This window comes from Canis lupus, chromosome 2, assembly GCF_011100685.1.
Source record: "Canis lupus familiaris isolate Mischka breed German Shepherd chromosome 2, alternate assembly UU_Cfam_GSD_1.0, whole genome shotgun sequence".
Lineage (NCBI taxonomy): Eukaryota > Metazoa > Chordata > Mammalia > Carnivora > Canidae > Canis > Canis lupus.
In genome coordinates this window covers 12,277,647-12,302,637 of record NC_049223.1, presented here as the reverse complement: position 1 = coordinate 12,302,637, position 24,991 = coordinate 12,277,647, and the positions used below count along the sequence as shown (strand labels likewise).

General features: G+C 37.2%; 1 long non-coding RNA gene across 2 annotated transcripts in view; it reads left to right on the top strand.

The window, feature by feature from the left end:
• LOC111091357 overlaps positions 1 to 23,584 on the top strand; it is a 135,308-nt gene extending 111,724 nt beyond the window's left edge. For both annotated transcript variants that reach the window (XR_005355200.1, XR_005355201.1), the window contains 4 exons: positions 18,446 to 18,697; positions 19,420 to 19,553; positions 20,810 to 20,912; positions 23,252 to 23,584. This is a non-coding gene — a long non-coding RNA (uncharacterized LOC111091357). The remainder of the gene's footprint in view (positions 1 to 18,445; positions 18,698 to 19,419; positions 19,554 to 20,809; positions 20,913 to 23,251) is intronic.
• Positions 23,585 to 24,991: the final 1,407 nt, after the last annotated feature.

Sequence of the window (24,991 nt, the reverse complement as noted above, 5' to 3'; positions counted from 1 at the left end):
ACTCATTTATTTAGTTCATGAAATTGTAAATCACATGTAAAATATTGACTTAGACTTTTAGATACCGACATGACTCTCTAGATTTATTGTTAGATAAAAAGTAAAAAAATAAATGGAGAAATTGCAAAACAACACATATTGTATGGTCCAATTTCCAGAATTACAAAACTCAAAAACACAAAATAGAACCATAAGAACCATATGTGTATATATGGTTTTGAAATATATACAAAGTAGTTACTCCTGAAGAAGGAATGAGTAAACAGAGTCCATTTTATTCTAAAGACTTCTGTGTTTCTGAAAATATATGTAGTTATTACTTAAGCAATTAAAAGTAAATATATTAATAAAAGGGAATTTACAAAGCCATCCTGCGATCAATTTTCTTGGTATAGCAATGACTACAACCCATCATCCAATAATTGGATCAGTGTCATTTAAATACTGCTCCTTAGTCTTTTTAAAGATTTATTTATCTGAGAAAGAGAGAGAGGGCCAGGGAAGGGACAAGAAGGAAAAAGAGAGAGAGAATCCTCAAGCAGACTCTTGGCTGAGCACAGAGCCCCTGAGATCATGCCCTGAGCTAAAATCAAGAGTCAGATGCTCAAGTGACTGAGCCATCCAGATGTCCCTACTTCTTCTTACTCTTATATTCAATAAATTTTATTATCTATTTAAGACATTCAACACTTACTCTTAAGTTTGAAAACGACATGCCTTTGCTTCCCAATGAAGCCAATAAGTACATGAAAGCAAGAATCTTGTCTCATGCTGTATTATATTTCCTGATCTCCGACTATCTGCTTCATTGCTAAATGTACATAATAAATATTTGATAAATACCGAATGAATTTAACTCACTCTGAGTTTCCTTTAAAGGTTAAAGATTTAATTGTTGTAAATGTTTAAAAGGATAGAGACTAAATACATACAGGAAGACAAATATCTCCGTAAAATGTACACCTTATAGTGAATATTCTCCATAGTCATCAGTTTGAATTATGCAGAGGCAGGAGAAGGCAGGGAGGGGTGTGCCCTTTTAACAAACTGGTACTCTGATCTATAACTGATCACCATTATCTCTGTTTCTATGTCCTAGGTCACTTTAAAAGCTATCTTAAAATAGTGTATTACTGAATTTTTTTAGAGTTAAGAAGGAATCAATACAAGACAGAAAAAACCTTTGAGATCTGTGGATAAAATTATAAATATAAAATTTGTTGCAGCATTACTGATAAGGCAAAATTTAGAAACAAGCTAAATGCCAAAAAAAAAAAGAAATAAATACTTAAATAGAAATCTCCACCTCAGAAAATGCTTGCCTTAAAATCATTAATATTTTGAAAGTCAAAGAATTAATCATCAGAAAATATATCACTAAGATACAGATTCAAATATGGCTGCAAAAAAAGAGTCACACAGTATCCATCCAGCCAAGATTATGTATCTCAAATTGTAATTGATGGTAGTTCATTTTTATGAGACTTTAAATTTTGTAAATAATATTTGATTGAAAATAAGATGATTGCAATGTAGTATAATAACAATACGGTCACTGATAGAACATGAAATCTAACAACAAATTGAAATACTTGGACAAATAACAGAGAACATTCAAATACCTTGGCAACAGATATAATTATGATGATAATATTATGCATCAAACTAATTCTTAAAGGGCAAGTATATATTTGTAAATAGGAAGGCTATGTAATATACATATATAAGTCTAAGAACATTAAAAAATTCTAAGAGCTACATAAGGCACTAGAATAAAACATACTTACCAATTAATGAGGGCAAATATTTAATCATATATATGCATAATGCATCAGAGCTTAGTCATGTAGCAATTTTACACAGTACAAAAATGATTAAAGGTGAAAGCAGAAAAGACTATGTAGGTAACAGCAATTGTCCAATTGCTGGAATTTCTTCTCATAAACTATTATTACACTTTTATTATACCCAGTTATCTGGGGTCCTATCATATTTTGATGACAGTTTGATGACTACATTATTATACTGGATTCTTTTTTTTTTTAATTTTTTTTTAAAATTTATTTATGATAGTCACAGAGAGAGACCGAGAGAGAGAAAGGCAGAGACATAGGCAGAGGGAGAAGCAGGCTCCATGCACCGGGAGCCCGATGTGGGATTCGATCCCTGGTCTCCAGGATCGCGCCCTGGGCCAAAGGCAGGCGCCAAACCGCTGCGCCATCCAGGGATCCCATACTGTATTCTTTAAATACAAAATGACCATCCCAGTAATTGAGAATTAAAACGTATTTAACAAAAACACAATACACATTTTCGTATCTTGTTTTGCTTCTTCATACCTCCCTCGGGACTATGTGACAATAAAATATTAACATTATCACCATCATACAAGGAATTTAGGTGAGATTTGTTTCATTGAGTCTTGACTTTTGCTTGATTTTTTGTATTAATTAGAACATATTTCCCCCAAGTATAATTAGGATTGATACCATAGTAAAAAGTAACAATCTAATGGAAGAGAAAGCCAACAGAGAGATCCAAAATATATAAGGTGTTATATGTAGAAAATGGCATTTCAAACTCTTAGGGAAAAACAGAATTCATTGGTACCATGTTCAATGTACAATCTCTATCTTAGGTTAGAGATAGAGCACATACTGACACATGTGTAAAGGGCATGGCACATACTCAACAACCAGTAAAAAACATTATTGAGTAACTCAGTGAAGGAAAAAAGTTCAGGAAAAATATTGGTTAGTTTTCAACCCAATATAAATAGAAGACTATAAAGAAAAAAATCAAAATAACAATTTTAAAAATGGCAATTTTTTTACCTCACTCAGCTTTGTATAAGCTTTATCAAACAAAACAAAAAGACAACCATAAAAAAAAGCAGAAACAAGATATCACGGAAAATTTGGGTAGATCCAAATACATAAAAATAAACAAATCTCTAAAAAAAAGGATACAATTAAAAGAAAAATGATAAAATAGGGAAATATATGTCATACGTTATAATAAGAGTTAGAATTTGACAAATTAGAAAAAAATATTCTAAGAGAATTTAGCCAAGGATATCAATAGATAAATCACAAAATGCATATAAATGGTCAATAATACTGAAAAATAAGCTTACTAGTAATGAAATAAATGCAAATGAACACCATAATGAAACACCATTTTTTTAAGGTTTTATTTATTTATTTGACAGAGTGAGCAAGAGAGAGAGCAGTGGGATAGAGGGAGAGGGAATTCAGTGCAGGGCTCTATCCCAGGACCCTGGGATCATGACCTGAGCCAAAGGCAGATGCTAAACCCACTGAGCCACCCAGGCACCTCTGAAATGCCATTTTAAACTAAAGAATTGTCAAAGACTAAAATAAAATATAAGATGGGACCTCTCCAAAAGGCAATCAGAAAGTGTAGATCAAAAGCTGCAAAAGCATACTATATTTTTACCTATTATTCCATACTTATTTCAAATCAGTTATCAGTTTTACACACTAATACTGATACACAATATAGTTCTATATAATATTTACAATGGAAAAATTGGTGGAAAAATCTAGATGCCTACAGCAGATATAACTAATTGCTCCCTGCCTTCTATTCTCCCCTCCTTCATTTTGTAGTAACACCACCATTCTCCTCCCCAGGTTTTATCAGTTGACATTTTTATAAGGAAGTAACTTGCCCTTCACATAAAGGGCAAGGACATGGTGCTCATGAAATAATTCCAACTACACAAAAAAAAGGGCAAAACCCTTGAAGATGGAAGAGAAATAATATAGAAGAAATCTGGATTTCTAGGGGACCTCACAGAGCAAAGCCACTCATCACAGCCAGACCACCTGCTTATATCTGTGCTCTATAAAGAGAGAGAAATAAACTTCTATTGTACTTGAATGACTAAAGGTCTCTTAGACAGCTGCTTGGTTTCTACCCTAATTAATACAATGTCCAACATTATAGGATTACCTAAATAATTTCATTCATTTCATAGAACACTGTTCAGCTACTGAAAATCATATTCCTGCAAAAAAGATAAGAAATGGGAAATGCTCATGGTGTGGAGATTATTTGCTTACCTGTAAAAAGTTGATTAGTAAATAACAGATATAATAAATATATTAATATCCCAATTTAGATATTGAAAAAATATGGGTAAAAGAGAGAAGAGCAAAATATAACAATGGTTCTAACTAGAAGTTTGGGAATATGGATCATTTATTTTCCTAATTTTCCATAATGACTTTGTATTTTAATAGAATGTAATAAAACTGGGAGAAATGTTAAAAAAATAAAATAAAATTTCTGATAGAGGAATTAAAATGCCACAATTGAATGAAGAGGTGCTTATACCTGGATATTTAAAGAGTGGATCCAGAAGCGTGGAACAGTGACATTGAAAAGTAATGTGCTTTTTTCATAGTGGGAGCTTAATATAGGCTTATTGAATTGGACCCCAGCAAATATATTTTCCATGAGACCATTTAGTAGTATTTTAATAAACTCTTACTAAAATAGCAGGTTAGAGTTTAGCTGTAGTTTTAAAATTTGCCACTATTTACAACATATTCAGCAACAGTTCTAGGGTTTTGCTATGGATCTATTAATTTTTTTCATATTAAATAATTCCAGTAAGTACCTATTTATCCTATTGTATGACTTAAAAGCTGATGTGATGTTCAACAACAAAAGTGCTGTGAGTCATTCAGCTTGTTTGAGCAGAAGATTGAAACTCACTGAATGTAGCCCCTGAAATGGCATCATGGAAAGCTGAACAAGTGAATACAAATGTAAAATAGCAATTCATGCAATTTTGTAGGTGATACAGAATTTCAAATTCAAAAATATAGGACAATCTTCTTTTTCATGCTGATTTCTTTACCACTATGCAATATTTTTCTATTTTCTATTATTTTTTGAGTTATTTCAAATACAGGGAAAGGATGGGAAATAGTGGACATTTTCAGAATTTATGTTTCCATCTAAACTTCCCAACCCAACTGTGTCTACACTTGAAATACATTTTAAAAGTGTCAACCAATGACAGGGAAAATTCTTCTCTGGGAATCCATTACATTTTTAGATGGCCTGATTTTTCAGTGATTTTAAGATGATCACAGGGACTAGCATGAACAAATCCTTACCATCCCAAACACAAGACCAAAGGTAAAGGTCCATATGACTGTCAGTTAAATTTTTAATGAGTCAATTCAGACAAAGATGGATTTGATGAATATCCCCATGTAGAAACAGCTACAATTAAAGCAGCTCTAAATTTACCAGGGACATTATGTGAATTCAACAGATATGACTCAAAACATAAATCCATGAAAGCAAATGCCCTGAAGTGGCAGTTTATCTCCTCATAGAGATAAGGCTCACGGATGATTGCAGCATTCTTCTATTCCCTGTGTCTTATATTTTAGATAAAAGCCGGAGGTGAGACAATACCCCACCTCAATAAGCATGTCTTCCTTTGCCTGATCAATTCTTCAGGTTTCAGGACAAACTTCACTTGCTCACTAAAGCCTCATGACTCCTTACGTCTCCCACTCCACAGTCTGTGTTAGAGGTTTTGCTACGTGCATCCTTATCACTTTACGTGATTTTATCACAGGTTTGGCACTGCCATTTATCCATAACTTCCACTTAATTCCATGGAGAATGGAACTATTTCAATCTTGTTCATTGTTTTATCCCTAGAAATTAGCACTGTGCCTGGCAGAAAATAGGCACTCAGTTGTCAGATGACTGAATGATTGAATAATTGAATGAATGAATGAATGAATGAATGAACAGACATCTAATGCCAAAGAAATAAAAGGGTACAGCAGATCTGCCATTTCTTCACCTGCTCTTCTGGGTCAGACCTCAATTTTGCATTCGGGAGGTAGGAAGTGGTTATTTTACCATCTTCTCACTGAACTCCAGGTCTTTCTGAATACCAGTTATTGCTTCTGAAGGCAGAACCCAAACTCTTCTACACTTTCTACATCCCGTATCCTTGTCTTGTTTATGACATTTTGAAGAAGAAAAAGACACCGTAGTACTTTTTGCTAATTTTCCAAAGATCCATCAACAACTCCTAGCCCATAAAAAAGGGCTCATTTTCTTTGCCATATGTTGGAGCTCTATCAGCTAAAATCTATGAGAATTGAATGTAGATGAAATATTTCAATATAGCATGCACATAAGAATACATAGTAACATATTTTCTCGATGTCAAGATAATATCTATATAAAAGCAAATTTCTACAGATTCAACCTTAAGTAAATTAAGATAATAATGAGAAGCTAGGTGAACTTAGTTGCAGATCTGAACTGTGACTATTACTATCACTTTTCCCATTCACCAGCTGGGTTCCCTGAAGTCAGAAAACCTAGTAGAATAAGGAAGATGTACTGGGACTGAAGCGTCAACAGTTGCCTTTGGCTCAATCACAAGGGTTGAGATCATAAATTTGTACTGCTCATCCAATTTCCCCGTTATGAAATTTACAGACTATTTCTTCTTTATATTCCAAACACTTTGCCACCCAACTGTGGTTCCCATCTGGCTGTAGCTTTCTCTGTATCAGACCTGATTTTCTGGTTGATGATTCTACTATGGAAATTGTTTTTGAACAAAATGTTACAGAAAACAATCTCAGCTGCTGAAAAAATAGATTCTAAAATATCCTGTTTTAATTCGTCAACCTTAAAAATCCAGAAAAATGGAAGCTTAATTTCCAGTATCAAAGAAAACTTAAGATAATTATATATATATATATATTTTAAAGATTTTATTTATTTATTCATGATAGTCACAGAGAGAGAGAGAGGCAGAGAGACACAGGCAGAGGGAGAAGCAGGCTCCATGCACTGGGAGCCCGATGTGGGATTCGATCCCGGGTCTCCAGGATCGCGCCCTGGGCCAAAGGCAGGCGCCAAACCGCTGCGCCACCCAGGGATCCCAAGATAATTATATTTTTAAAATAACAATTGAGAAATGTTTAGTGCAAAATCTAGCATAGTTTTTTTTAAGAAGTGGGATAGAGGCAGAGGAATGGCATTTATGCTTGATGTTTAGCATTAATGGCTTATTGTACTCCTTCACTTGCTGCCCAGTTTCTATCATTCTACCAAGCTGGTGCCATTGAAGAGATGTGAATATTTGCTAACACTGCCAACCAAAGTATGCATATTTTAATGATGGTTTTAGAATATACTTAAAAGAGGCCCCAAAGAGAAATATCTTATTACATTCTACTTGAGACAGTTGAAAACTCCAAATATATTGGAACTTTATTGGTAGCAAAAGCTCTTTAAAAAATGAGGCCATGTCTGCACATGAAATAAGAGGAAATTTGAGACAATTATCCAGATATTTCAGAATAAAAGAAATATCTTAGCCCTCAAAAGTCTACCCGCTAAAGCAAATGCTTGCTTTTCTTTGTCTCTCTTTTTTTCCAATTTTCTTTTTCTTTCTGCGGGTATGAAGCATAGAGATAATCACGGCAAGTTCCTATTTCAGTAAATCTGTGCTAAAACAAACATAAATGCCTGATATTTCAAGTCCTCTTGGAACCTGCATTTTGCCCCTCTTGTTGGGAGGGAGCAGGTAATGAGAGTAGGAGCTTCTGGTCCCCCACTAAGAAGACAAAGGGAAACAGCTTGTAGTAGCAGGAGATCTTGCTCCATGCCTTGGGCAGTGGCTGTGGGAGATTCAGGTGCAAACTTGAGCTTTTGAGTTATCTCTGCATTCTAACCTGTTTCTTGGTTACTAAGCAAATGTTTTACTCTATGGGTCTCCATGTCTTCATCAGACTAAGTGGTACCTAATCTGCTGCCTGGTAGTGAAGAGCACATCACAAAATAACATAAGCAAAACACTTTGTACTGTATATAGGTAGCATGGACTTGGTAAACAGAAACTATCGGTCAGAGTTAGTTTGGAATGGGGTCCAGTAGTAGTTCAAATCCTATATATACGTGTGCATAAATAAGTGCTTTCTCATAGTCCTAAAGTGCAAATATTTTCGCTTTTGGGACCAGCTAACCTTGTATCATAAAAATAGGACTGTCTGAAGACCTTTGTTAGCCTAGCACTCTTGTGTCAAGAGACCCCCATCCCTTTCATTTATAGCACATTTAATGCAGCCACACCCAACATAAAATACAATCTGCTGCAAATACTTTGAAAGGATGTTTAATTTTTGTTGAATATAAATTTAAATTTAGTTATGATTTGATTTCTCACCAACCATCACCATCTTCTTATGATCAGAGCAGTCTAATCTATAATTATTTTCCAAATGTAATACAATGTTGTGACAAATTCAATAATCCTGAAGATTAATATACTCATTAACATATTAATTTTGATTAGGACTCATTCCTGAGTAAAAAAAAAAAAAAAAAAAATTCACTGATTACTTGTTAAGAGTTGTAGGTTTAAATTCCAGCTGTGTGACCTGAATTAAGCACTTGGCCTTTCTTTATGAAATGGGCATATTATCACTGCTTCCATCTCCTTCATTGACATATTGTGGTGCTCATGGGAAAGAAAATAAGTGTAGGGACCCTGTGATGTGTAGGATTATTAGTACTTGAATGAACAAATAGAACAAAAAGAAATAGTAGCAGCCTCAAAGTCAACATCCTTTCTACAACCTTTTTAGTATGTACTGACACAGAGCATCCTGAGGGAAAGTGTAGGTAGAAGACCCTACATCTGTGTATACCAAGAAGGAAACTAGCAGATTTAGGACCCAAATGGCCCTAAGTCCTGCCTTAGAGGTGTGGTCCAGGGAGGTCCTGCCACACTCAGGGACAACATTCCTTTCTTCTGCAAAGGTAAAAGCCTCAAGAGATGAGGCTCTTTTTTTTTTTTTATAAATTTATTTTTTTATTGGTGTTCAATTTGCCAACATATAGAATAACACCCAGTGCTCATCCAGTCAAGTGCCTACCTTAGTGCCCGTCACCCAGTCACCCCCACCCCCGCCCACCTCCCCTTCCACCACCATGAGATGGGGTTTCTTTTGATTAGAACCCACCCTTCAGTAGCCACTCACATGGCTCAAGGAAGGGCCCCACAAGTAGCTTACTCTGGCTCCCTGGAAAGTTCTGTGGCTTTCATCAGAGTTATGAAAGTGAAATGAGGCCAGACATCTTTCCAGGGCCAGTATGGTTCAGAAACAAAAATACACTGTGCAGCAAACTACCTGAGCCAAGGCAGCTGAATAAGCACCCAGCTCATAGCACAGGAAACCAGGGGCTGCCCTGTAAATAAAATTAACGTAATGAGACTCTGTCGCCATCCCATGTCTGAGCTGAAAAGTGATTTCTGCCAAGCCCTGTATCCAATCAGATAACTATGTCTCTGAATAAGCATGAGACATTTAGCTAGAGATTTTCAATGGAAATTTGGAGCCCATGCACCAAAATATTTTCTTTATTTTATTTTCTTTAGTTCTCCCCGAAGAGCTATAGCACAGAGAGGACTTTTCCCATTCTGTGATTTTAGTAGCTGGTAACTTGCACCAAACTCTTTTAACTGAGAAATGGCCTAAAAGTGAACTTATACCTAAGGGAAGCAGGAAGGGAGGGAAGGAGACAGAGAGAGATAGAAAACCAGGAAGAGACAGAAAAAAGGAGGTTTTTACTGTCCAAAGTGCTTTTTTTACAGCCTCCAAACTAATAAAGAATGAATGGTTTAGATATCCATCTCTATTCCCTTTGCAATACAGTATCCAATGAGAGTGGCTCTCAAAGGTTTTTTCCATGAGGAAAGAAAATTCACTCATAGAAACAAGAGGAACAAAGACAATTGTTACAGATATGTCACAGCCTTATCTCAATAAGGTTGGCTGTGTATTTAGATACTTGGCTGAATTAGTACATCCCACTAAGTAACCTTGCTGCCTCTGTAGCCTCCTCAGTAAAAAAGAGTGGCAATCAACTACAGCTGACAATACTGTATGTGCCCCTTGTTGCTGAAATCAATCACTAATCCTGCATCGCTGGAACGAATAAAATGATAGGAAATCTGCTCTGACTGCAGAATGTCTTTTACTATATTTGCATTGAAGAACTTTTAATAATATGCTCAGCCTCAGTAGTCAACATTCCATGGAAATACAGCAGATTAGCTAGTTGACCCCCTACAGATTAATCAATTCATCCCTACTCTGTGTATATCCCTCTGAATGTGTTCTTATATAACTTTGTGTTTCACTAGGCTGCTCATATTCTCTTTCTTGGGTTATTCTCCAAGGGAACAGGTCAGGACTCTCCCTACTGTGGACTCCAAAGAGTAGTCCCAATGGACTATCTTAGGAGAAACCTAGAGATATTTTAGGGGTACTAGAAGGATGATTGCTGGGAATATGACAAACTTAGACTCACCTGAGTGCATAATTTTTAAAATTTAGCTTTTGGAAGCAGTCCTGAAAGGTTAGAAAGGTAACTTATAAATAGGCTGAGTAGAAGAAATTAGACCAAAAAACAAAGCCTGATTTTTTTTTTCATGTGTATCTGGTCTTTTGAAAAAGCAAGTTATAAAAGGAAATTCCTTAAGTGTCTGCTCCGGGGTCGTTGGAGAGGGAGAGTGGAATGAACCGTGGATTCTTGAGTATTCAAAATAAATCTCACTACTCTATAGTGATAGGAGGTGCAGTGGTAAATGTCTGCACTCTGAATCACCATGACAAATAACTGAAACTCTCTATGCCTTGGTCCCCCCACCCATAAATAGAAATGCCAGCTATCAGAATTTTCCTGAGCAGTCAATGAGATAAAGCACATTAAATGACTATAAATATGTCTCACAAAGGGTAAATATTCAATAAGCATGAACATAATTATAGTGCTAATGCAGAGTGTACATTTGCCAAACATTACCTACACGCCTTGGCTGTGAAAGTTGACCTGAACACAATCTGTGTAGCACCTACAATTAGAATTTAACTTAGATACAAAATCTGTGTTCTAGTTATTTAAAAGCATACTAAAATGTAATGACTTGAAAAGTTTTTAGTCTTTGTTAGAGCTAATTCTTAGGGAAGTTAAAAATTAAAATATGGGAAGAATGACAGAACAAAGCAACAATCATAAGTAGAGATAGGCCCTCAGTTGATACTTGAACAATATGGAGGGTTTGGAGCACCGACCCTTGTAGAATTGAAATTATAACATGTAACTTCTGTCTCCCCAGAGACTTAATTATTAATAGTCTACTATTGACCAGAAGCCTTACCAATAACATATAGTCGATTAACACACATTTTGTATGTTATTTGTATTATACACCATACTCTTACAATAAAGCTAGAGAAAAATATTAAGAAAATCATAAGGGAAAAGATATATACAGTAGCACACTGTATTCATTTTAAAAAGTCACATTTAAAGGCCTTGTGCAGTTCAAACTCATGTCGTTCAAGGGTCAATGGTATATGTCACAGAGAATGTCACTCTCAGCTAAGACCTCTATCAAAGAACCGTTCCAAAATACATTTCTTCTCCTCCCAATAGATTCTGTTTACTATCCTTGCCAAAGCATCTTACAATATTAGGGTGATTTTTCAAGATATTAAAATTTAGCTTTTTTTTTTTTTTAAGAATTTTTTTTTTTTTTAAGATTTTATTTATTTATGATAGTCACAGAGAGAGAGAGAGGGGCAGAGACACAGGCAGAGGGAGAAGCAGGCTCCATGCACCGGGAGCCTGACGTGGGATTCGATCCCGGGTCTCCAGGATCGCGCCCTGGGCCAAAGGCAGGCGCCAAACCGCTGCGCCACCCAGGGATCCCTAAAATTTAGCTTTTGGAGTTAAAAGCAGAATCTACAAACTCAGACTATCTTAAAAGTTGAAGTCTTTAGACTATCATTCAATTCAACCTCCACTCCACATAAAAACCCTCACCTGGAGAACTGTCAGTTACACATTGAGCACAAACCATTACAAGAGCTCATCGCCTCTTAAGGCTTTCCACCACTCCAACTTCACACGCTCTAATAGTGTGAAAAGTTCTTCATACTGAATTGCATTTCACATCCTTAGAACTATTTCGACTACCTGCTAGAACAATGCAAAATTAATCTATTTTCTCTTCTACATAAAAGCCCTTTAAATAAAGATTTTTATCAGGGTGGCCCAAAAATCTTTCTCCCATAAGCCAAATAACCATAGTACCATCAAAGAGGTGTTGTTTTTTAATTTCATGGAAATTCTCTGATCACTCTCCTCTTGGCTTATTGGCAAAGCACCTAATAGATACCACACCCTGTTGTGAACTGAAAAACACAATTTGGGACAGGTCCATCAGCTTCCTCGGACCTGACATTAACTTGCTATTTATACAATTCGAAAGGAAATTAGAATATTTAATAACTACATCATTCTGTTCCCTTGCAGGAGACCTGGTTGTATAAAAACTGGCTCGTGTTTATTTTAACAACAGTCCTGCTAGGTCTCCCTCTCTGTTCTTTACTTGCTAACCTGAACAACTGAATTTTAATCTAATCATGTTCATTGAGGTTGGGTTGGTTTTGGGTATTTGTTCCAACTGGCCTACATCATCCTGAATTCCAAATGTATTATGTGGGCGTCAGGTTTCAGGTATTTGCATAGCTTTTCAGTCCACATCTAAGTTGTTGGCCAGCTTTGTAAACGGGACAGGGACCAGGGCAGAACAGTTCCTATGCCAGCTGACTCAAAGGAAAATCGATGACCACGTTCTTTATTGACATGCATTCCAAATTATCAACAGGAAATCAGTAAAAACTGCCAAATGTCTTGCCTGAGTTAATGAAGACATAGATATTTTTTAAAATATCACTCAATTTAGAAGTCTAGTAATTAATGTATTAAAAAACAAACCAAGGGTAACTTGTGTGCCTGACCTTTTGAAATACAATCTGAAATCTAGTGGTTGCTCGTTTTCTATGAATTCACTAATCATTTGTTAATGATTCACCAGTTTTACTGGTATCAAATTTACCAGTCTGGCACATCTGTCATCCATTTCTCTTTCCCCCCTACCTGCTTTTTGTTTTTTGTTTGTTTGTTTGTTTTTTTGTAAATTACATAGTATATATTTTCCTCAAGGGTCCTGCTTATTTCTTCTTATTTGCTCTTCAAGTCTTTCCTTTCTCTAGAGAACAATTTATCTGGGCTTGATATTAAAAATCATCTGAAGTATCTAGGGGCACCTGGATGGCTCAGTGGTGGAGCGTCTGCCTTCAGCTCGGGTAGTGGGATCGAGTCCAGCAATAGGCTCTCCACAGAGAGCCTGCTTCTCCCTCTGCCTATGTCTCTGTCTCTCTGTGTGTGTCTCTCATGAAAAAATAAATAAAATCTTTATAAAAAAGGAAGTATCTGGGTATCTTCTTCTTTTTTTTTTTTTTTAATTTTTTTTTTAATTTTTATTTATTTATGATAGTCACACACAGAGAGAGAGAGAGAGAGAGAGGCAGAGACATAGGCAGAGGGAGAAGCAGGCTCCATGCACCGGGAGCCTGATGTGGGATTCGATCCCGGGTCTCCAGGATCGCGCCCTGGGCCAAAGGCAGGCGCCAAACCGCTGCGCCACCCAGGGATCCCCATGGGTATCTTCTTAATGTCATCTTACCTCTTCTGGAATAACACTATAGAATATATTATGAACATATACTACTTTTATATACCTACATTATTTATATTTACATTATACATAAAAATATTAATTCTAATATACTCTTATTGCCATTTATTCTACTTTCCAGTTTGCCAAAGAAGTCAAATATAAGATTCTAAAAAGTTTCTAAAAAAAGGAACAAAGGGAAAAACCTTACATATTGATTCTTTTTTAAAAATTAAGTTTATTTTCTTTTTTACTCCTCCACAAAATAAAGAAAATGTTCTGCTTTATTCATGTCATTTGTTAGCATTATACTGTTTCCCAGAATATCAGTTCTGCCTTTTGTTGATACAAATACAGCTACATTATGATTTGGGAAGGGGTGGAGGGGGAGGCCAGGGAGGAATCTTTTTCCAAGACAGAAATCCTTACAGAATTTTAAATTCTTGACAAAATTCTTGCATATGCCTCTTACTCAATTTTTTCAAAACTTTGAGTACTTTTTTTTCTTAAAAAAGTTCTATTTTATATTTTTGCATTTATTTCTAAATATGAAAATGATTCAAAAATGATTTATATTCTGCAGAAGTTCCTAAAGTAAGGAAAATTATGTAAGGAAGCAAAAAATACATATTTTTATATGCACACACATCCATATATACTACACATACACACATATATATTTCTCAACTTAAGACTGCATCATGATTTTCTTATGTTAATAGAAATTACTTGATAACTTAAAAGATATTATAGTCTACCATATGGACATTCTCCTGATGCTGAATATTTAACTTTTTTCAAAGTTGTGATATTATAAATAATGCCACAATAAAAATATTTATATTAGTCATTTACCTGATTTCAAATTATGTCCATGTTAAAATAGAATTGTCCTAGCAAGAATAGTACTTTTTAAATACTATATTGTAGGATTTAATTTTGATTCATCCCACAGTTAAGAAGAAATTTTTTAAAATGTTTAACCCAAAAGGGTTTGTATGTGGGTGGCAAATTTCTAAATTCTTACTCATGAAATAATACAGATTTTCTATTAATTTCATTAAGAAAAAGAAACTAGCTTCACAAAATTCTTGGATTATAATTCTTTTACTTCGACATTAGTAAGTATTATGTTATTGGTTTCAGAAATATCCCATTAAAAGTCTGATGATACTTCATTTCTTTCCCTTCATAGATACATTGGGAATTCTTTTTACCATATATATTTTTTAGAGGATTTTTCTTCTTTTTAAAAATATTGCCAAGATATAGTGTGTTTAAGGGAATCTGGGTGGCACAGTCAATTGAACATCCAACTCTTGGTTTGGGCTCAGGTCATGATCTCAGGGTCATGGGATCAAGCCCCATGTTGGGCTCCAAGCTCAGCAGGGGCTCTGCTTTCTGCTTGGGATTCCCTCCCTCTCCCTCTTTCTCCTACTCATACTCTTTCTCTCTCTCAAATAAATAAATAAAATCTTTAAAATCAAATAAAGATACAGTGTGTTTAGAATCATCCACAACAGTCTTTTCTATGTATATTTTCAGGACCATTTTCTTTTCCAATCCCTGAATGTTTCTTATAATTAAATATTTGGGGCAGCCCAGGTGGCTCATGGGCAGCCTGGGTGGCTCAGTGGTTTAGTGTGGCCTTCAGCCCAGGGCCTGATCCTGGAGACCTGGGATCAAGTCCCACATCAGGCTCCCTGCATGGACCCTGCTTCTCCCTCTGCCTGTGTCTCTGCCTCTCTCTCTCTCCTCTCTGTGTATTCTCATGAATAAATAAATAAAATCTTTTAAAAAAATAAAAATAAATAAATCTTTGGCCATTGTTTACAGTGACCCTTGATTATTCCTCAAGAAAACTCCTAATATTTATGCTCCCCATTTAAGATATTTCAATGTTTTTGTTTTATTCCTCTTTGTTTGAGCATACTGTAGTTTGTGGTTTTCCTCCACATCCCTAATTTAATACGTGTAATTTTTCATATATAGATAAATGTTAAAGGAAAGAATATGAAGCTGCCATCATTGTCTGCTAACCAGATAAGATTTTAAATAAAAACTGTAGAAATATCTTTAAGTATATCAACAGCATCTCCATTAAAACACATTAACATCTTTTCTCAGATAGATTATTCACAATCTTCTGGCCAGAAATGCATTATAGAACTTCTCTGTCCCTTGAACAATGTATAATTTTACATTATCTGTCCCTGAAAGCACATTCTTCTAGATTCTAATTTCCAAAAGAGAGGATTCATGTCTGTTATGTGTCATATCTAGCAACAATACCTAACATGCTATCAGGCTTGTAATACACACTCAAAACCTACTATTTGGGTGACACATTTACTCTGCACAAAAAAATAAATTATCTACTTAAATTCCACAATACTATTAAGTGTCTCTGTTCAAGTCATTCATCCCTTCTGAGGTTCTGATTTCTGACTTAACTAGGTGCTGGAAGAGCCATGGTAAGAGCTAAGCTTTCTAGGAAGAACACAGTCTTTTTCCTCAAGATTACCAACCATTAGGTAAACAGACAAACTAAAAATAAGATAAAACCTGGCCTGAGCAGACCATAAGGTATTGACAGAAATCCATCCTTACCCTGTTCCCCTGAAAAAAAAAATCTTTAATGGAGACTCTATGCTTAATAATCTTTTGAGATAAAAAAAAAAAAAAAATCTTTTGAGCTACAAAAACATCCTGAACACTTCCTTTTCAGTCTTTATCACATATACTTGAAAAGCTCATAATCCCTTTTTGTTTAACCAAAAAATTCAGCTTAGCTGTTCTCCCTATATTGGTGAAGTTCAAAATATGTTTGTTTTCCTCAGTGCCCAAAAAGAGTATCTTACCACATAATAAGAGGTTGTTACATGCTCACAAATGCAACATGTATTAAGGCAAGGCCATTTCTCAAGTGATCTTTGTTTTGATCTGTGGAGGATTCATAGCTGAATTTAGGGAAATGTTCTTTCCCCCAAGTAATTGCAATCCATCTAATTCTAGCAGAAACAAACGCTTGTCATTCTGCTTATTCACACACCTACATGAGCAAATGCAATTTCCTTGAGATAAAGTATGTTGGCTGAATTGGTAAGAAAGAAATAGGAAAAGTAATTATTCCATAAAAAAAGAAACAAAAGAAAGAACCCTAGGCCTCCTTATTAGTTATTTGGTATAGAGCCATGTTTTCAGTTGGGGAGCTTGTGCAAGTGTATATCTTTTGCCTGGCTTGGAAAGAAATAAGGAAGAAACACACAGCTTATGGAGGTACAGATACATGAGATTTTCTTTTGGTCAATTACTAGAGCATGAAATGTAGCTTTATGCATAATCTTCCATAAATGTGAAATGATGATAAATCAACTTGTCTTTTACCAGTAGGCACAAGATAGTTAGCAAAGATGAAAATATGTCCTTCCATTATTTGCAACATGTATCTTTAGCTGGCCAATTTCTGCCCCCCTCCTACCTTTGTAGAATTTCTCACTTTATCAGAACTAGTGGGAAAGTGAAATTGCCCCAAACTATAGAAGGTGCCAAAGACTCACTTCCCCAGCAGCCTTTGCTACTGTAGAGAAAGCATGAGACCTACATTGTATCAATTATGTACATGTCAAAGGCACTGAGTCTAGAATCAATCATAAGCAGTATCCAGCACCATCGGTGGTGACAGTTTAGGATGATGCACTGACACTGGGTGGTGACAGCCAGACTGTCTTCAATGGGCTGATTCAGTGGGAAGGATCAGTCAAGTTACCTAGATTTCAGTTACTTCTGTCTTTTTGCCACCCTGGTTTTCCATCATTCTAGGGAAATCGGTGAGCTACCTACTATAGTCTTTTTCTGCTCAAAATACCCACAAATAATTTTTATTCCTTGCCACCAAGAACCCTACAATACAATGGTCTTACCAATGATACTAATGTCCAAGGTTCTATTATTGCATCCAACCTATTCTATGGCAATTCACCTTTTTACATACCTGATTCTTTTCTGTGAAGTCCTTCAGGGTAGGCATAACTTTGTAGGGTTTTTTAATGTTTTTTTTCCACCACCCATAATTCTATCACACAGGTCCAAATATATAGTAGGCACTTCAAAATGTATGTGAAAGTAAACGGTGCCATTAAAATCCTTTTATTGTTTCCCAGATGGATAATTCACCTTATCCTTTTAAATTGAAATGACCACATACTCTCCCATGCCTATGCTGGGAAAGATTGTGTTACTTGCTTATGAGTTTGTCTTCTTTACCAGACCATTAGCTTCAGTGCAATGACCAAGTCTTAGTTAAATATGGATCCAGAATCTGATGAATAAATTATTAATGAATGCTAACACAGCTAACAAATAATGGAGCTCTGACTAGAAATCATGTCCACTAGCGATCTCCTGCTCCAGCCACCTTCCACACCCTGAGGTAACATCACAACCAACACAAGTGTACTATTATACCACCACGTTGGCCTATGAGCACTGAGAAGAAATCCTCAGGTAAAATACTCATTCCAGCTCCATGAGGTAACCCCGACAGACCCCAGGGACTAAGGAATGGGACTAAGGAAGTTTAGAGTATCTGATTCTAGAAAAACCTGGTTGAAATTGTAAAGTCTACAACGAAATAATGATCACTAGTCATATGATAATGATGTCTAGTATGTTATAATGTACATGTATATACATGTCATAATGTATATATGTACTGTCTCCACTGAACTCAGCATACTTGAGGCAGATCATAAGTATTCTTACCATCCTAACTTATGTATTATATTGGAACACCCACTGTGAATTATTCCCTCTGACCCATCCTCCTAGACTGTCATCATTCCAAGCAGCCCAGAAACTAAAGTTGTGCCACACAGATTATAAAGAAGATATTTACTTCAATATCTCTCTTGAGCTAATGGTCTCTGCCTGGCCATCGAATATTCAACCTATCTGCAGTATGGCATGGTGCAAGGAGGGCCAGTTTGGTAGCTCAAAACACTGGCTACCCCATTCATTACATGTGTATCCCTGGGCAACACTGAACTTCACTGGACTCCCTTGGTTTTCCCTCCAACAAAGGTGAGTATGCTACCTTGTGGGGATTTTATTAGGCTTAAGTAGAAGAGTTTATATTTTAATATACAAAGCCCTTAGCAGGTGGCCACAGAAGTGAATGACTTGTTTCTATTTTGATTCTTGTCAGGTATTATGCTCAGTTCTCCCCAAGTTATTTTATTCAATAGGTACAAAGGTTTTTATGGAAGGCATTATCCTTATCCCCACTTTACTGATGGAGAAATTGAGGCTCAGAGAAGTTAAGTAGCCTGTAGAAAATCTTTCAGTCCAGGATTCCAAGTGAATTTCCCTGACTCCCAAGACCACCCACTTAACTTGCATACTTCACTTCCTTTCATGTTATATGCCTCCTGCCTTCTCGATGTACTTTCCCTTGCTGCAGATGGATGGATCCACTGCACCACAGATAATGGAGTTGCCTTCCAGCCTGTCACTTCATTACTCACAAAGCTGAATCACAGCCCTGAACAGCACCTGTCTCCCCCACCGGCTCACACCATCCCTGCTCTCACTCTGAGCACGAACGCAGTCTCCTTTGGCCCTGTGGAGCATGACAGAAGTTCCAAGTGTATTTATCAGAAGAGCCTTAAGCTTTTAATAAATGACCATTTCAGAAATACAATTTCAGAGATCTCTTGGAGGCTATAATTGGAGACAGGTATCATCACTACTGGCGATGGGAAGCTGACTGCATTTGTTTCTCTGTCCTCTCACGTTCCCTTCAGGTACCATGTAAAAGCAGTAAAAAATAGCTTAGCCAAGCCGAGAGCTCCTGAAGGGTAAGCCATTTCTCTGCCTCGCCCAGCTACAAGGTGGAGGCCATCCTTAAAACGGAAATGCCTACTGTAATGACTCACAGGTGACTTCCTAATGGCCTGTTTTATTGTTAAATGTCTCATTTTACCTGATAAATCATTGTACCCTTGCATCAATTGTGTGTCACTGGGCTAAAAACCCACCTTCGCTGCTGATCTTTCCAGAAACAACAACCCTAACCCATAGCACACTGCTTGTTCTTTATTCTGCATCCTAGATTAGGTGACCTACCTGCCAACTCCAAGCTCCTTAGGGTAGGAGTTTTTTGGTTATTTGTTCAACATAGTGCAATCCAGGAGAAAGCTCTATATACCTTAAGAGTAGCACACAAATAAAGCTACCTGAGAGCTAACACCAGAGAGAGCCTGGAAAATGTCATGTGTTAAGAAATTAAAGATACAACTGTTTGATGAATCTGAATATCACCTTCATTTTAAATAAAAAATAAAGGTGTATTTTAAAACTGATAATTCACTCCAGGAGAGGCACAGTTATCTTCGATGTAAATGGTAGAAGGCCTTCTCACTCCTAAACAAAAATGACATGTAAAACAGTGACTTGCATGAAAAGAATGTTTTCAAAATTAGAGTATTTCTGCTTCTGGACTGAAATATTGTGGATATAACAAGATAATCTTTATGGAAACTTTATCATGATGGGGGGAGTAATATAAAAAATATCAACCTATTAACCTTTAAAGTGATTTCAAGTGGTGTGTCTTGTTCCCCTATGACAACTCCTATACAGAAAAACGTAAATAAAATTTCCTAGATTTGAAAGACCTTGTACTAGTGATGAGACAAAAAGAAATTAGGTAGTGCAGACATTCAAGAGGCTACCTGTATTCCTTCAGAATCAGGATAGAATGGGTCATGCTATAGTAATGAGCCAGTGCTATATCTCCATTAATACATGTTGTTTCTTGCTCAAAGATCTTGGTAGTTCCACTGGCTCTCCAAAGTTGGACCCTTCTAAGTATTAACTCAAGGTTCAGCTTATTCCCATCTTGTAAATGTACTATCTGGAACAGATGGCTTCCAGGGTTGCCAAGGCAGGCAAAAAGAAAGTTGGAAAATGGCCCAGAAGGTTTTCACTGCTATTGTGGGCTTCAAAGTTCACATGTTGTAGCTCTAACCCTCAATGGGACTATATTCAGAGACCTTTATATTTGGATCCTTATGGGGGTAAGTAATATTAAATGAGGTCATAAGGACAGGATCCTACTCTGATAGAGATAGTACCCTTATAGGAAGCATAGACACCAGAGCTCATGCTCTCTTTCTCCTTCCATGTACACAGAGAGAAAAGGCCATGTGAGGACACAACAAGCAGGTAGCAGTCCACAAGCCAGGAAAAGAGATCTCACCAGAAACCAAGCTTGCTGGTACCTTTTATCACAATGGTGAGAAAAGACATCTATTATTGAAGCCACCCAGTCTGTGGCATTTTGTTTTGGGGTTTTGTGGTGGTGGTTGTTGTTGTTAGTTTTTAAAGATTTTATTTATTTATTCATGAGAGATACAAAGAGAGAGGCAGAAACCTAGGAAGAGGGAGAAGCAGGCTCCCTGAGGGGAGCCCGATACCGGACTTGATCCCAGGACCCGGAGATCACGACCTGAGCCAAAGGCAGATGCTCAACCACTGAGCCACTCAGGTGCCCCTGTCGTATTTGGTTATGACAGTCTACAATGACTGATACAACTGCCTTTGCTCAAATGTGACACATGTCCTATCTGATCACAGATCATTGGTGAGAACTAGGCAAACAGCTCTGCCTAACTGCATGGAGGCTACAAAGTTTTGTTTCTCATATGCCCAGGAAGAAAAGGGATCTCAGGACTAGTGAGCACTAGTAATGGCTACCACACCTTCCCACAAAGACATGAGAGCTAAACAAACTCTGAACTGGGGAGGAAGACAGAGGATTTCAGAAAAATAAGGAGAGCAGGACCAGTAAGAAATCAGTGTCATTTCTATTTATCTTAGATTTAGCCACAAAGGAAAGGAAGTATATGAAATGAGTCCTTCTAAAATTATGGGTTATTCAAAGAGGAGATGGTTTGACTAGCTTCTATTCCAAAGATTTCTGAAAGCAAGAGCCTTCCCAAAGTACCATGTATTTTCTGAGCACAAGGGAGCCACAGTCTGACATATTAGGGAAGTGGGAGGCAGCTACCATTTCCAGAATCGGGTTCCCAATGGCTTACAGGGGTTTGGTAGAAAATTGAAGCCAAAATTCAAAACGATGTAACACCTCAAAATGAGCCAGAAAGACAAGCTCAGGGGCTAAAGTTGGCTGGTGGCCTGGAAGTTTCACTGGTAAAGAGGAGAACAGCTCCTTAATGCTATGCTCTGCAAGACAGAGTTAACAGTAGGAGATGCTGACATAGAACTGGGATTTATGGCTTCAATAAGGACAAGGGGATTGCATAATAGCAGAGGCCATGTGGCATTACTTAACAGACAGAGGCAAGATGGATGAAATTACTGTTAGGAAAAGCAAAGCCAAGTGGCAACCAGGGTATCTTGACCTGTAAAGATCTGTAACTACAGCTAACAGACCATAGTATTCCTAGGAGTAGATGGATGTCTAGTAGCCTGTGGTGTGTCAGGATATCCTCTCCTAAGTAAAGAACAAGTTGTCATATCTTGTACCCCATAGCTCTAAAAGAGATGTACAGCATTTGGTGGGTCTATCTGAACTTTAGACACAGCTTATATCACACTTGGGAGTATTGCTCTGAGCCATCTACCAGTTGACTCAAAAAGGTTCTAGTTTTTAGTGGCATTCAGAGCAAGAGAAGATTCTTTTTTTTTTTTTTTCAAGAGAAGATTCTGTAGCTGGTCCAGGATGCATTGCAAGTTGTCCTGCAACTCAGGCCATATGATCCAGCAGATTTAATAGCAGTAGAAATATTCTTATTGAATAAAAATGTAGAGTACTGTCCTTAACAAGCCAAAAGAGAAGAGTCAAGTGATATTCTTCAGGTCCTAGACTAAGGCCAGGCCTTTTGCAGGAGAAAACTACTCACCATTTGAAAAACTGTTCTTGAAGTGCTAAGGACCTCTAATAGAATCTTAATAGCTTAACCAGAGGACACCAAATAATTATATGTTTGGAATTGCCCATTTTGAACCAATATTATCAGATCCATCAAATCATAATGTTGGATGGCTACAGCAGCAATCTGTCATATGTTGGAAATGGCATATCCAGAACCAGATACAAGCAGGTCTTGAAGGCACACATAACTTACATAACTTCTAGAGCTATTAGGTCATAGTGATACATCTCCCTCAACTCATATCTTACAGCCACAGGGGGACACACACCCTACAATCAACTATTAGAGGAGAAAAACACCTAGGGCCTAGTTTCCTGATGGATTGACTCTACATGTTGGTGCTGACTATAAGTGACGCCACACAGAAGCCCCAGTCAGAGGTGGCCTTGATTGAAAGTAGTGAAGCGAGGGGTGCATCGGTGGCTCAGTCAGTTAAGCATCGGACTCTTGATTTTGGCCCTCTCTGTCTCTGTCCCTCCCCCTGCTCTTGTTCATGCTCTCAAAATAAATAAAATCTGAGACTGAGAGACAGGAAGGCAGGCAGGCAGAGGGGGAGGGAAGGAGAGAGGGAGGGAGAGAATCTCAAGCAGACTCCAAACTGAGTACAGAGCCCAACATGGGGCTTGAACTTACTAGAGAAGATACAAAACATGCTCTTATTTGTGTTTCACTTTAGAGTTCACTCTAAAGTACTCGCTGACTCCAGAGGTTCCACAAAAAGTCCTTACACAGTTGCCCAGGTGGTGACATGAACGAAGGCTATTCCTGGGCCAAACAGCATGGGACATTTCTTATCAAGGTCACTGCCAAATGCCCAGCCTGCCAAGAGCAGAGTCTGATGCCGAACTCTAAATATGGCATTATCTCCTGAGGAGACCAGGCAGCCACTCACTGGCAGATTAATTTATTAGACAACTTCTACCTGGAATTTTGCTTACTGGAATTGATACCTACTATAGATATGGGATTCCCTCCCTGGCCTCTAGTCTCTTCATCAGCTGCTCCCAGCAAAGACTTACAGTATACATAATTTAGAGAAACCTATCCTACTGATCATCAAATAAAGTACCTTTTTATGACTATGAAGGTACAACTATGGGTATTTGATCATTTGATCCACTAGTCCTACCATATATCATACCACTCAGAAGCAGTCAGCCTGCTTCTGACTTCATCAATGGCATGATGAAATAGCTCACTGAAGTCTCAAATAAGGTCTACCCCAGAGACAACATCCTTTGAGGCTGAGACACTGTGCTCTGGGACTTGGAGCTGAAGCAATGGCTGATGCACATGGTGCTATGTCTCTAAATGCCGGAACCAACTGGCTGGAAAAATAAGGGGTAAGATAGACAATGTTCTTCACATCCAGTTTAAAGTCATGTTTCCTAGAACAGTATTATTCAACCCGTGGTCTATAGACCAGTAGCATTAGCATCCCTTTGGAGATCATAAGATATATTTCTTGGACCCCACCCCAAACCTATTCAGTTAGAACCTCAAGAAAAAAAAAAATACCCACCATTTGCTTCAACGTGGATAGAACTGGAGGGTATTATGCTGAGTGAAGTAAGTCAATCGGAGAAGGACAAACATATGGTTTCAATCATACGGGGAATATAAGAAAACTAAAAGGGAATAAAGGGGAAAGGAGAGAAAATGAGTGGGAAATTATCAGTGAAGGTGACAGAGCATGAGAGACTCCTAACTCTGGAAAACAAATAAGAGTAGTGGAAAGGGAGGTAGGTGGGGGGTTGGGGTGACTGGGTGATGGGCACTGAAGGGGACACTTGAAGGGATGAGCACTGGGTGTTATGCTATATGTTGGCAAGTTGAACTCCAGTAAAAAATATACAAAAAAAAATAAATAAACAAAAACCAAAACATAAATCTCTGTCTTAACAAGTTCTCCTGAGGATTCCATGCCAACATTTGAGAACCAGTGCCCTAAAATACAACTCAAGAAAAAAATTTCATATAAAATAATCCACTGAATATGTACTTTATGTTGGGTAATTGAATTTAAATAAAAAATAAAATAACCAATTGGTCAAATTTTTAAAAATAAATAAATGAAAATGAAGCATAGAAACAAGCACACAAAAAAATGAAACATATCCACTTGTCTCACTCTAAATAAAACTTTTCAAAGATTTTTTAAAATTTATTTATTCATGAGAGACACAGAGAAAGAAAGAGAGAGGCAGAGACACAGGCAGAGGGAGAAGCAGGCTCCATGCAGGGAGCCTGACGTGGGACTCGATCCCGGGCCTCCAGGATCACACCCTGGGCCAAAGGCAGTGCTAAACTGCTGAGCTACTCAGGCTGCCCTAAATAAAACTTTAAAAATGGGTCCACACAAAAGGATCCCTAGGACAAAACAGGAAATACACAGCATGGGACAATTGCATGTAAA